We start from the raw sequence: 13,882 nt of genomic DNA on the forward strand, positions 1-13,882 counted from the left end.
CTTTTTAAAATCATTCAAAAATCAATTTTTAAAAAAATGATTTTTTAAATAAGTGATTTTTCTTAAAAAAAGTGATTTTTTGAACTCTAAATATTTTTTTTCTTCTGTAATACATAATAAAAGTACAAATGTTAGATATCAAATTGGTATCCAAACTTTATGGTTTAAAAAAGTATATCATATATATAAATTCCACTAAACAATCAGTGAAGCATGTTTGATGATCCAGGAGTGATTATAGGTTGGGTAAGGTTTATCATTTACCAAATCCTAAATGTTGATCAGTCATTTTTTCAACCTGTGTTCGGCCATAGGTCTGAAGCTAACCAACTTTAAATATTGATCGGGTCAGTTTTTTAACCTAAAACTAACCCTAGATTCGATTAAGTATAATGCATATCTTTTAGATAAAGTCTTATCAATTTATTTATTACTATGAATATGTAATTTGACATATAAAATGATAAATGTATATATATTGTTAGACATGTAATATAGTAAAAAATTAGAAAATCAATGCATTACTCTATACATAATTGAATAGAGACACAGATAAACATGATGAGCAAGTAACATGAGATTGGTCTAGGTCGGTCATGTTTATCCCCTACTTGACCATAAATATTGACGGGGTCTAATTTTTAAACTTCAACTTGACCTAGACCCGATAAAACTCAACTCTATTCGAGCTCGATAATGATCGGACCAAGCTTGTAACCCAGAACTTGCTCACATCTATGATGATCCATAAGCAATCTGGAAGATGCTGCACCTTTATTGTCTAATTGAAACATCAAAATTTTCTGGATATGTCCCAAATGATCATTTTCCTTATCATATTCATCATTGTAATTTTTGTGATATCGAGGTTCGCTACGTATGCAGTTTGTATACCACTCCTGTACACGTTTGATACCAATGTCGACGTTGTCGTGTCATGAGAATAATCATGTAAGTGTTATATAAGCCAAAATTGGTAAAAGAGTCATATGTACATGACATATTATTTATTCTCAAAGCCAAAAAACACTTTTTTTAATATTCTATTCATAAAAGATTTATATGTTTTTTATAAGTTATTTTATAAATTAATTTGATTTGCTCAATTTATATAGTGAGTTTTAAAGTGTAATGAGAATGGGGTAATAAAATGAATGAGATAATGTAGGAGTAATCAAAAGGCATTGTAAATTAATTTATATATATATATATTATTTTTTAAATAAACGAAATACCTAATTTTAGGTACTTACGTTAATCGGGTATTACCTTAAGACTTAAGTTATCCTATATATTTTTAATGGAACAAATCGTTTATTTAATGAGAAAATTCACTAGCAGGAGCACCAAATAGACATGATAATATAAGGGGAAATCCACAACTAATTTCATTTAATACAAACTTAAGCTTTTAAGTCAATTACAAATCCAACACCAAAATTGACATGAGAGAAATAGGGAGAAAGACAATGAGGACAAATGCATGAGATATAGTTCTAGGGACTTGTGGCAGAAAGTTTGGTTTCCTTTTAAATATGTTCCTGATCCTAAGATTCTGGGAAGAATGTTGGACTGAATTTGGATTTATAATTTATTAAAAAGATATTGTCTTTAGTAAGGTCAATTTGTCAAATATTCAACAAGTAGAATAGGAGGCTTGCTTCATGGGTTGGTATCAATTCTCAACAATCAAATAAAATGGACTCAGTTCATAATGGGGCAGTTCTATCCTACTCCCTTAAGCCTAATTTTAATTTGATTGGATTTTATCCTGATTCCAATTTAAAAATTAGTTACAATCAATATTTAGGGTTGAATAAAACCTAGTGATATGTGATTTACTCCTGACTTCTATTTATATATTATTGTTCAATTTTGGCATAAAGAATGTAATGCATTTGGTTACATTAACTTATTTATTGATGTGATTTCGTCCTTTTAACATTGTTTTTTAATTGTATTTTCTAGTTATTAAGATACCTTTGTGTACATGATTTATTGCCATAGTGTGTCTTTTATTTTATATGTTATTGATTTCTAATCTTTTCATCATATATATATATATATATGATTCATAAAATATATACATGTATATTAGTTCATACGTTAAATTATGTATCCATAAGAATAAGTAATACAAAGAAAACTTTATCAAAAAAGAAGGAAAATACTTTATATTTAATCAAGTTTATGCACGACTTTAGAAGTTAGCTAAATCAAAATTTGTATCAGATAAGCCTTCACATATAAAATCGAATTCAAGTTCAAAACTTAGTCTGATTAATATTTACAGCGAGACAAACAACAACAGATCAATGATCTGATGACATAGGGTACAAGTTGGAATGGTTCAATATTATTAAACTCGACTAAATTGGTCGGCTTGACCTATAATGTGCACCTAATTGGGTTGAGTTGCTAATTTGATGACCATGAATCAAAATTTGTATGAATCGGTTCGATTCAACTATTTTATTCATAAAATCAGTAACTCGTTCTATCGAACCGATCAGATCATCTGAATCAATCATTTTTATTAAAAACGTTAAAATTATATCGTCTTATGAGCAAAAAGAATCTTGCACTTTCAAATTATTTATAGTTATTTTTGTCATTATTGAAATTTTGTTTGTCAATTTTAAGCTTATGTTGTCACAAAGCCTTAGGTTTTTAATTAATTTTTAAATGTATTTGTCCGCTTTTGTTTCAAATTATTTATAGTAAAACATTCATAATAATGTTACTTTATATTATAAAATTTTATAGCTTTTTAATGTAAACTAATTTAACTAATCAAATCAATAACCCACTAATCCGACTATTGAGCCAATAACTTGATCGAGTCGATAAGGGGTCTAAGTTTAACAACACTCATTAAGTGACCCAAAATATATCATAATAGGGCATCATTTGGTCAGCATCCTTCATAAAATCACATTTATTGTTATCTTATGGAAAAAATTATTTTTGTTACTGAATTTAGGAACTTTATCTTTAAATTTGGGCTGGTGCAAAATAGGGCTTTAAGTGAAATATGATAAAAGCAGAAAACAAACATGATGTAAAACAAACTTGTTTGTAGTAGGCCACAATTAAGGACATGATATTTTATATTCATCCCATAAATATAACACCATAAAATATCAAACATTGCAAACCTATCCATCCCCATTACACTAGGGTCTTTATGTTGTTGGATCATATATATTACTTGGGCCAGTCCATAACATAAAGTTGGCATGGTAGTTAAGAACTTAATATAGTGTATGATATGGTACACGATAAAATGAGTAATGTTATATCATTCTATTAATCCTTATATATACAAGAAAATGATACATGTCACTTGTAAACCAATCATTAATAAATAAAGTATCACATTGTGACATATGTCATTTTTTGTAAATAGAATGATTATTAATAAAAAGATTTAGTAGAAAGATATATAATTTTCCCAATAAAATTAACCACATTTAATGTCACATTGTGATGTAGGGGTGATGGTGATGACCATGCTACTTTTGTAGTGATGGGTGATTCAAAATTTCATGTGGACCTGCAAACCCAAAATGAAAAGTTGGCTAGTGCCTTAGATCATGATCAAAATAAAAAGCCCTTTTTGGTCTCGAACTTGTAGCTAATCCGTCCGTGAAAGTTTCTATATTTTGTTTCATAATATCTGATAACCCATATCTAAGTGTGAAAGCAGGTCAGATCCTTAAACAGATCCAACCTATATAATAAATAGGAGCATAGGCCTGACATGTTAGCATATTTAAAAAAAAAAATTCAAAGCGTAGGTTTGGTCTATTTAAAAGTCTGGTCTGACCTATTAGTCTGTTTAAAGACCTATTATATTATATGTTCATCAAATAAGTTACCATGTCTACAATTTAATGAGCTTATAGGTTTATTTTTAGTTAGGTTCATCTAATTCTAATAATTAAATTATATTTTTATATTAATATTACATATATAACAATATTACTTATATTAAAATAGTATAATTTTAACATTCTTATATAATATAATTAAATAGATCGATCTATTAGACTTAATATGCCTTTTAGGTGGCCTAAAGTCTGACATGTTAAGCTAAATACGCTTTTTAGAAAATCTGAGTCTGACTTGTTCATGAAAAAAGTCTGTCTGACCTAGCCTGTTATAGGCCAATGGGCCCCCTGATAGGTGGTCTGACCTGTTTCCACCCTTACCTATATCCTATCAACAACGAGTTGATCTAGTATAAGATTTCGCTAGATCCTAGTATTATATAAGGTTAAATTTAAAAGTTTGACCACGAACTTGACACAGCATGACATTTATTGAGAGAAACAATTATGCACACAAAAAATTCATCGTTGATGGATTGAGATTACTATTGTTCAATGGATAAGATAATAATAACCCATACCCTGAGTTGATATGGTTGATCATAGTGGACTAGTTCAGGTTAGTAGTATGAAAATTTGACTAGAGAGGTATGTGATGTGTGTAAGTAAGAACTTCTCAAAGTTGATAACATAAAAAGTATTCATTGTCTCCACCACCACATGTTCCAAACCAAAACGATAAGCATGTTGGTATAGTCACACACATCGATAAGCTAGAACAACATATATCGTTTTCTGTTACTTCAAATCGAAGAAGAAAAGAAGAGGAAACATATTTACGTATATAAATGGTTCAATTTAAAACACACTTTAACAAATAATGTCTAAGCTCTTTAAGCACCATATATAATATTAAAAGTTCTATCATATCACATAGAATTTTTTTTTAGTAAAAGTTAAACATGCTTTGGTGATATATAAAAAAAGAATGAGTTTAATATTTATGCACGGTTAGTTAAACATTATTTATGCACGGTTAGTTAAACATTATTTATGTACTATTAGTTAACATATGAATGGTAGATGAATTATCGATAGTATAAAAAACATGCTTACATAATAAATCCAAAAATAATTAGTATTTTTTTGAGAAATACGCTCCAAAAAATACACACAAAAATATTAAACCTTCGTTTTATGATTCTTTGATATAAATAAGTGTATTTTCATCCTATAGATAATAAACTAATCTCTTTCAGAATATATGATTACTCATTCTAATAAATGTCGTTCCGAAAATCAGGACCTTACATCATCAGACCAACGTGTTGTTAATATTTTAATTTTATAATAAGATTATGACAAAAGTTGTGGAGCAGTTGAGGCAGATGACCTTAAAAAGGGCGGCAAAGTTAGTTATGGATGAGTTTGATAGTGACAATGAAACGTGTTGTGTGTTTGGATTATGAGTAATGGATTGAATGAATCTGATTCTTTTTAGATAAGTTCATAACTAAACATAACACGTTATCTATCCACAATTACACAAAGAAAATCCACTTAATACCATTAAGCAACTATATATATATATTATGGTTCATGAATGTATAATATACAATAGTGGATGTTATAAAAAATATAATAAGTCTAGAAGCAATATAAGTCATAAGTTCGTTATAGTTCAGACTTATGATTAAATTAAATTCATCGTGCATGATAGTTGTAATAAAAAGTGACAAGCTTGCTTATATTATAACCCTTTTGGCTTAAAGTATCATATCATATCATATAGTCGTTTTAATCATAATTTCAAAATTGCAAGAGTTCAATTATTAGTGCTAGTCTTAATATTATTGCTTCAATTATAAACAAACAACAAGGCATAAACGTATTATCCAAAAAGAATTCTTCTCATATACGGTTGTTATATCCATCATTTGTATATTGTTTCACATTTTTATGTCTTCCTTCTGCTCCCTACAACTATATAGGATGAGTTCATTACGCAACAACACCTTAATATTGACACATAGTGAAAGGAGAAATTAGTTCACCATCCAAAAATCAATAATTTCAATCAAATCTTCAATATTAATGACTTAAATTTGAGAATATATTGACTTAAATTTGAGAATATATTGTGTAAGAGTTCTTTATATCATTCATTATTCATAATAATACAAATGAATTATGGATGATATACTGATTGTATATAAATATTTATACTGACAATTGATAAATATTACACTTATTAAAATGAAGATTTAACATTTATATAGTGATGGTGTAATAATGTTTCACATTATCAATGCGTCATCTCTTACTGAAGTATTAATCACCTTATCATTAATTTTCAAATAAAAGTAATACGAATGAATATTGGATAATATATTATCATGTCAAAAACTTTACTTTACATGGATATGGATAGATATTAAGCTATAAAATTAAATTGATTTATTGAAACAATTGAAGAGATATTGTTGAGAGTTGAGACAACATGCTTTGAAGTTTGAGCCATGTAATGATATTATCTTTAAGCTTTGAACCATGCTGCTTCACTTTCAAGGAAACTTCACATATTGGTAAGAGATATATTAAAAACTTCTAGCTATTAAAAACTAATATTTATATTATATGGTTGTAGATATGCAACATGTTCAAAGGTGCTACAAATATCACCTAATTTTTTTTTGTTAAGTCAATATTAGTTGAGGACTTTTGTTATGTGAATAAGGTCAATGGTGCTGAAAATGTTAATGGCTGTTGAAGAAGAAAAAACAAGTGTAAGTTGTAGTTTCAGAATCAAGAAAAGCTGTGATGAGTGGAACTTTAAATTCAACTAATAAATCAAAGGCCAACCAACCCTCCAATATTGTTCAATAATTAAAACTTGGAGGCTTAGTTACTAGACAAAAGGACAAGATCACTAACTTCATTTTGGTTCAGAGTTCAATTCTTTAACTAATATACCTAATAAAGTATTCTTATTAATTTCTTAAGTCAATGGTCTTCATTAACCAAAGTGCATGCAACGTTGCCCTATGCATTGTCACTATCAAAATTTGTTATGGTACCTAATTAAGCATATTATAATTTATTTCATTTTATATAGTTTTGCTATTAAAAACAGAATCTACCACTTCATTATTTCTAATGTTGTGTATTTTTATTCTTTTATCATAGTGCTACAAGAATAACCCAATGATATATGAGTTTAGAATTATCGGATGAAACTGAAGTTGGTGATGCACGCAGCATAACCAAAAAATGTTGTGTATTTTTTACTTTACTAGTTATTCAACTTCTAAGATTCAACCCCAAAAAATTATAGCTTCAGAATTAAAAGGAAAAATATATGAATAACCATACAATATACTCAAGACTCAATATGACCCTTCAATATATTCTTATGTACCAATTTAATCATTAAAAAATTATAAGTTCAAATTGATTCTTAGAGATCTCAACTTGGGTCAAAATTATTCCCAAAAATTTTCATAGTAATGACTAATTTGTGCCAAACTTGAAATCTTCATTGGAATAATTTGTATTTCTCAAACAATTTCCATATTTTGCCCCCTAAGTTAATTCTTTATCTTATTTTGATCCCATAACTTCAGTGTCTCACTTTGTTCCATCAAGTTTATATTTTTTACTCGTAAATCTTATGTTAGTTTTTACTTAACGTCGTTAGAATATCTATTAGACAATATAATATTTCATTAGAAAAATTATTATTTTTAATCAATTTAATGAAATAAGACTAACAATGAAACCGAAAATAAGCTTGAGATACTAAACAAGAAGAAAAATATTAAGGGATAAAATGAAACAAAAATGAACTAAAAGTGTACTTTTTATCTATTTTTTAAATATCTAGAAAATTAATTTGGTTCATACAAATAATTGATTTAGGGTACTATTGAGCTGAAATAGCTTATACCCCATAACAGTTTTAAAGTCCCACTATTCTATGTTATTGATAGTGAAACATGTATATTATACTATCTAAATCTATATAGAAAATACTTCATTATGTAAGCATTCAATGGTCACTAACACATAATTCCAATATTAAATATTGTTTTCTATTGATAGGTTGTGATATATTTTTTTTATTTACTATTATTTTAAATTGCGTTTCCGTTGAATTAAGGTTTTGGTGATTATTGTCGTTAACCTGTATTTTTTATTAACTTAATAAATTTAATATGAACAATAAATACTATTGTGAATAAAAGTTATATGAATATAAACTAAAAGTTTAAAAGTAGATTATATAAAATTTATTATTAATGATAATGATATAATTTTATATATATAATACGAATATGATACAAATTCTTATTATAAGTAAAATAGTGTAAAACAAAATTAAACCGTGTGAACACTAATTTCCTTTTATAATTATAAACATAGAGCATATATGATTACAGAGTGTTTACTACCGAAAAATCATATTATTCATCATATAATATTTATGCACTATCAGCGTATAAATCTATTCAATTTAGTATATCATCAACTATTTCATTTGTATTACTTTCATTTATGAGTCGGCGATGAATAAAACTAAATTGTGATTGATATATGACACTATATATTAGTACCAACATATTTTTTTTTCTATTACTAATCTTTCAAAGAAGCTGGTACGTTCCCATAATTTTATCAGACGATATCTACATTCGACCTACATATATGCTAATTAAATTTTTCATTTCATTATCATATGAGGTTTATGATCCTCGTTCTATTTATATAGTGTAACATAGTTATCTATGTTTCTTTCTTTTTTAGCATTATGCATTGAGAAATAAATGACTTCAACGTCTATAGATGATTGTTATCAAACAAGATGTTTACGTTTCAATTTTAAAAAGAATGGATAAGACTTATATAATCACATTCAACATGTCATAGTGGGACAGATATATTAAAAGCTTTTTTATTGATTGGCGTGAGTATAAAGTTAGATAATGCATTTTTTAAAATAATAATAAAATGTCCTGGAGGATGGGCAAGAAATTTAAAAAAATTGCATTGGTTATTTTTCCTTTTTCCAAAAAAAAAAATGAAAAAGTGTTTTATATTTTTTTTCGTTATTATTTCATTAAGAGTGTTTTATATTCTCTTAGCTTGAAAACGATATTTTGTCAAAAAATGGTTTAGTTGGTAATTTTTTTTGTCTAAAGTCTTTAACATTATAAAGTTCAAATTTCGTTATCAATGTCAAAAGCTTGTTTTTGAATAATTTGGAATTAAGTGGTCTGAAAGACTCATCCTAATCTTAGTAAATATAGGAGTTGAAACTCAACTAAACTTCAATTACAAAAAAAGACAATTATTCTCTGAATTGTAATGGCATCCAATAATATTTAAACATGTGTAAAATGTAAACATTCAGAGAACAATGTGTTCAAATTAAACTGAATGTGAATAGATGAAGAAAATTATTACAAAAATAGGGAATAACATAAATTACCAATAAAGTTATATGGCGATAATCTAAATAAATTTAAATTGGAACAAAATATTTGTTTTATCATAAAACTTATTTTCACTAAATATGCATACTAATTAAAGTGTTTAATAAATTATGTTTGTTAAACTATATGAGTTAGTGTTTTGACTTGTGCTATTGTGTTTGTCTACCTGTATGTATTCTTATTTTTTCTGATTGAATGTACAATATTTAATTCCTATGAAAGAATTATCTTCCAAGAAAGAATAATGTTATAATATTTAATTTAATTGTATTTAGACATTTCTTCAAAAGTGATTTGAAAAAATTGGGTCAAAGATAAATAGTGACATTAATAAGACGTTTGTCTAGTAGTAAAAAGTTTCGCTAGATTCAGATGATCAAAAGGTCTAGAGTTTGATTCATGAAAATGATATTTGTAAAGAAAACAGTCATATATCTTGAAAGAAAATAGTTCTTTACCCAAAAATTTGAGAAGATACATTTGGAAGTACAAAAAAATAAACATGTGATCATCTTTAACGAGAGTGACTAAGACATAAAGATAAGAAGTTCTTTTTTTTCTTCTTTTAAGTATATGTTGCAAAGAACAAGATATTTTTCCATTTAAAAAGAAACATAAATCATAAATGTCTTTGATTAAATGATATATCCTAAACGTCCTCTGAATGAAATACATCATAAACCTATATGGGGATTATGAAAATTAAATGAGACAAAATTTTCATAAATGTCTTCGATTACCATCATTCTTCAACAGTGAGTTGTACAACCCAAAATGTAATGAATGTCTACGTTATTTCAATTATCATCAGTATTATTATAAGGCAATAAAATTTCCCATATATATTAGTACTTTTTTATTTTTTATGCAAATTATGAACAACCCCATCTATTAAAACTATTACAAGGCAAAGATAAAAACAAAACAAATAGAATATTATCCGAATAAGAAAACACTCATCCATATCTATAAAAAGAGACAAAGGGGTTTGTTACCTGAATAAACAGAAATAGGATCTGAAACGAAATTCTAGGGAAAAGCCTTGGGAGATCTCTATCCACTGGTTACAATATTTTTTATGGGCAAAGTGAAAGAAACATATAAATGAATTTGACACCACATCTTAATCAAAAACCTTAAGGTAGTAGGTTTATGGGTCAATCCTCTTATATGTTCTTTAACTCATCTATTTTTTGTCCAATGTAAAACTTCTTCATTCAGACTTGGAATATCCAACTGATGAATTCCATCCACGTATGGATTTTTCCCATGTGGGGGCTGTCACAATGGGTGAGGGCAAAAACAATTAATTGAGTATCTTTTAGGTTTATTTTGTATTTATATAATAAGAAGAATAAAATTGAGGAATATAAAAATAACATTTGTTCAATTACCTAAATAACTTTAACACATTTTGTCTTTACATGTTATAAATAAATAAACTCAACCTCTTTGTTTTTTTCTTATGTTTTTTTTCTTATCCTAAATTCCTAATCATGCTCATTAAATAATTATTAGTAGTAACCTTTACCTGTACCACAGATGAAACAAATAATATATCGACCATCATTAGGCATCCTCTAATTAACTTTATCATAAAAACTAAATAGGAAAATAAATTATTATTTTTATATGACCGTTCACAACTTTGTCACTCTTTCCTTTAATCTAAAGTCAAGATTTCATATTTATTATCTCCAATATTTGTTGATTAGTTGTCTTAAATAAATTAAAAATGACATCATTTCTTGAGAGCTAGATTAATAATCATATTGCGGTAACTCAAATAATACTCCAAAACTTTATTCTAAAAATTATTTACCATATATCAGAAATTTTCCTTACCATCCTCATATTAATATCAAAGACAAACGAAATATGGGCATAACATGAACACGTGATTGTAAGTTTTGGACCAAAAACATGTACGATGTAAAAAATCAAAACAGACAGTATAATTAAGGTAGGTAACATTTAACTCCATAGCCATAAAAATAAAGGGGGCAAAAACAACTAATTAGAGTGTGTTTTTTAATGTTGTTGTCAATAAAGGAAGTAAGAATATAACATATTTTTTAGTGAATTTTCCTAAAAGGAATATAAAAATCTTCTTTAAATTCATTGGAATATGGGGGATGCACTAAGATTTTTAGGATCCTTTGGGTGATAAACATGTTTGGTATAAACGAATATATCTTTCTAAGTTTCTTAGAATCATAGTAGCTATGGATAATGAATGAGTTGCTCTAAATATTTTTATATATATCTCACTAAATCAAGAAAAAATTCTAGGATGAGGGCCCAAGAAACAAAGAATATGGGACAGCATTAACATTAAGATTAATCCAGAAATGTGGATATGATTGATTCTGAATCAACCATCATATAAGTTGTTGTGTGACAAACGTGGCACTCTCATCTAATCCTCATCTCTCACCCATTATTCAATTCATGCTATTGCAAGTTGGCAAAAAGTCTCTTTCTGTTTATTCAGTTTCTCTCATGAAACAAAAGAAAAAGGTAATTTGGTACAAATTTACGTAATATTTATGCGCTTTCGGTATAAAGATTTATACACAATTATTATAATATTTAATATTTATTTGAATTATTTTTCTAAAAAGTCAATGATAATTAAATATAAACTGTGAACGATAGATTGATACTATAAAGAACTTATTGATAAAATATCTTAACATTAAGATTTAATGTCATATTATGACATTATAGTCTATAGACTAGTTTGATATTCTTTGAAAAATAAAATGCAACAATACCTCAAGGCAAAAACTTCACACAAAAGTTTTATGTCCTTATTGATTGCTCTGTGAATATAATCTTAAAACTTTACTAATTGACTATGATTATATAAAAAAAAAGTGATAATGATAAACAATAAACAATATGTTCAATTGACAAAGATGATGTGGCATTATTATCATCTAGTTATCATAGTGTTACATTTTTCCTTTCAGCTGTCAAGTAAAGTATCATTGGAGGAAAAAAATAACAAAAAGAAATATAGTTTTATGCTTTCTAGAAGAAACATAAATAAAAAGCACTAATATTGATTCCTTTTGCTACTTGCATTGACAAATGGTTACTGATATGTGCAATCGGAATGAATAGTATTAAATCAGCCATATTGAACCAATTAGACTTAACATAAATTAAATAAAGAGGAAAAGACATACATTCATCCTTCAAAAAAAATTATGTGTATTAATTTTATTCCTGAAAAATTAAAAACTTAAAGGAAGAGGGAGAATACCATATTATCTATATTATTATATATAGGTGAAATCTACCCAGTATAGTAGTAATTTAATGGATATAATTTTTATATCTCAAGCTTTGTCTTCTTTAAAACTTATCATTTATCTCCTCTAAACTTGTTTTTGGTAAATTATTTTCCCTTTTTATCATACTACTTCACGATTTTCTTGTGCCTAAATACTTTTTGAAGTTGCCACTGCATTTTTTCATGGTAAAAATGTAAGAAAAATTCTTTAGCCCAATTCTTGAATTATATTGAGCTTTGGATTTTGATATCAGATTTGGAAAATGGATAGTGAGTAGAGAAGATATTAACATCACATCTGCTCATTCTAAACGATACTCTCACTAAATTAAATGACTTATTTTATCCCCTAAATTTGTTTGGTTTTTAATTAATTATTGAAAAAATAAAAAATATATACTTTTTAATATTATAATATTATATGCAATAATTATAGTATATCAATAAATTATAATATATAAAATTTATAAAAATATTTGACTAATACTGTGTAGTCTATATAACTTTTTATTTATATTATCTTCATATATTATAAATAAATTGATTATATGTTATAAAATTATGTAATAATTTTTTGGTCAAAATAAAATTATGTAATATGTTTACATTAAATCTATATTATAAATATCATCAATAATTATATAATATTTGTTACGCCTAACATATAATATCATGAATAATTATTTGTAAACATATTTATATACCAAATTTATAGTATATTCCGATATTTATTAATTTTATAACATAATATCCAAAATATGTTTATTATAATGTATTATGAATTATATACTTGTTATTATATAATCATGAATTTATACATACTAACCTATGAAGAAAATGATACACTGTATATAATTTTATTGTCTAAATTATAGGATACCATATAGTTTTTTTTGTGGGAAAAAGGAAAAATATTTATTAAAAGTAATTAATAGTTACTAAAGCTTCAAAGGAAAAAACAAGTGAGTGGAAGGTAACAACCAATTACAAATTTTTGTGAAGACAAGCAATTGTGTTAAAAATCCAGTCCAAATAAGAAAAATAATCATTACCTATCTGACCCTTGATCTAAAGCTAAGATTTGATCCTAAAAGATTCAACAATTTTCTAAAGTGAATATATGATATGGTTAAAAATAAAATTGTTCCTAGAGCCAAACAGTCTAAGTGGTAACTAACCAAATGATACTCCAAAAATTCGAATAACGGTACCGTAATAAGGAAGCGTCCTGATATTCAACCACATAGTTATATTAT

This window comes from Lupinus angustifolius, chromosome LG15 (genome assembly GCF_001865875.1).
Source record: "Lupinus angustifolius cultivar Tanjil chromosome LG15, LupAngTanjil_v1.0, whole genome shotgun sequence".
NCBI lineage: Eukaryota > Viridiplantae > Streptophyta > Magnoliopsida > Fabales > Fabaceae > Lupinus > Lupinus angustifolius.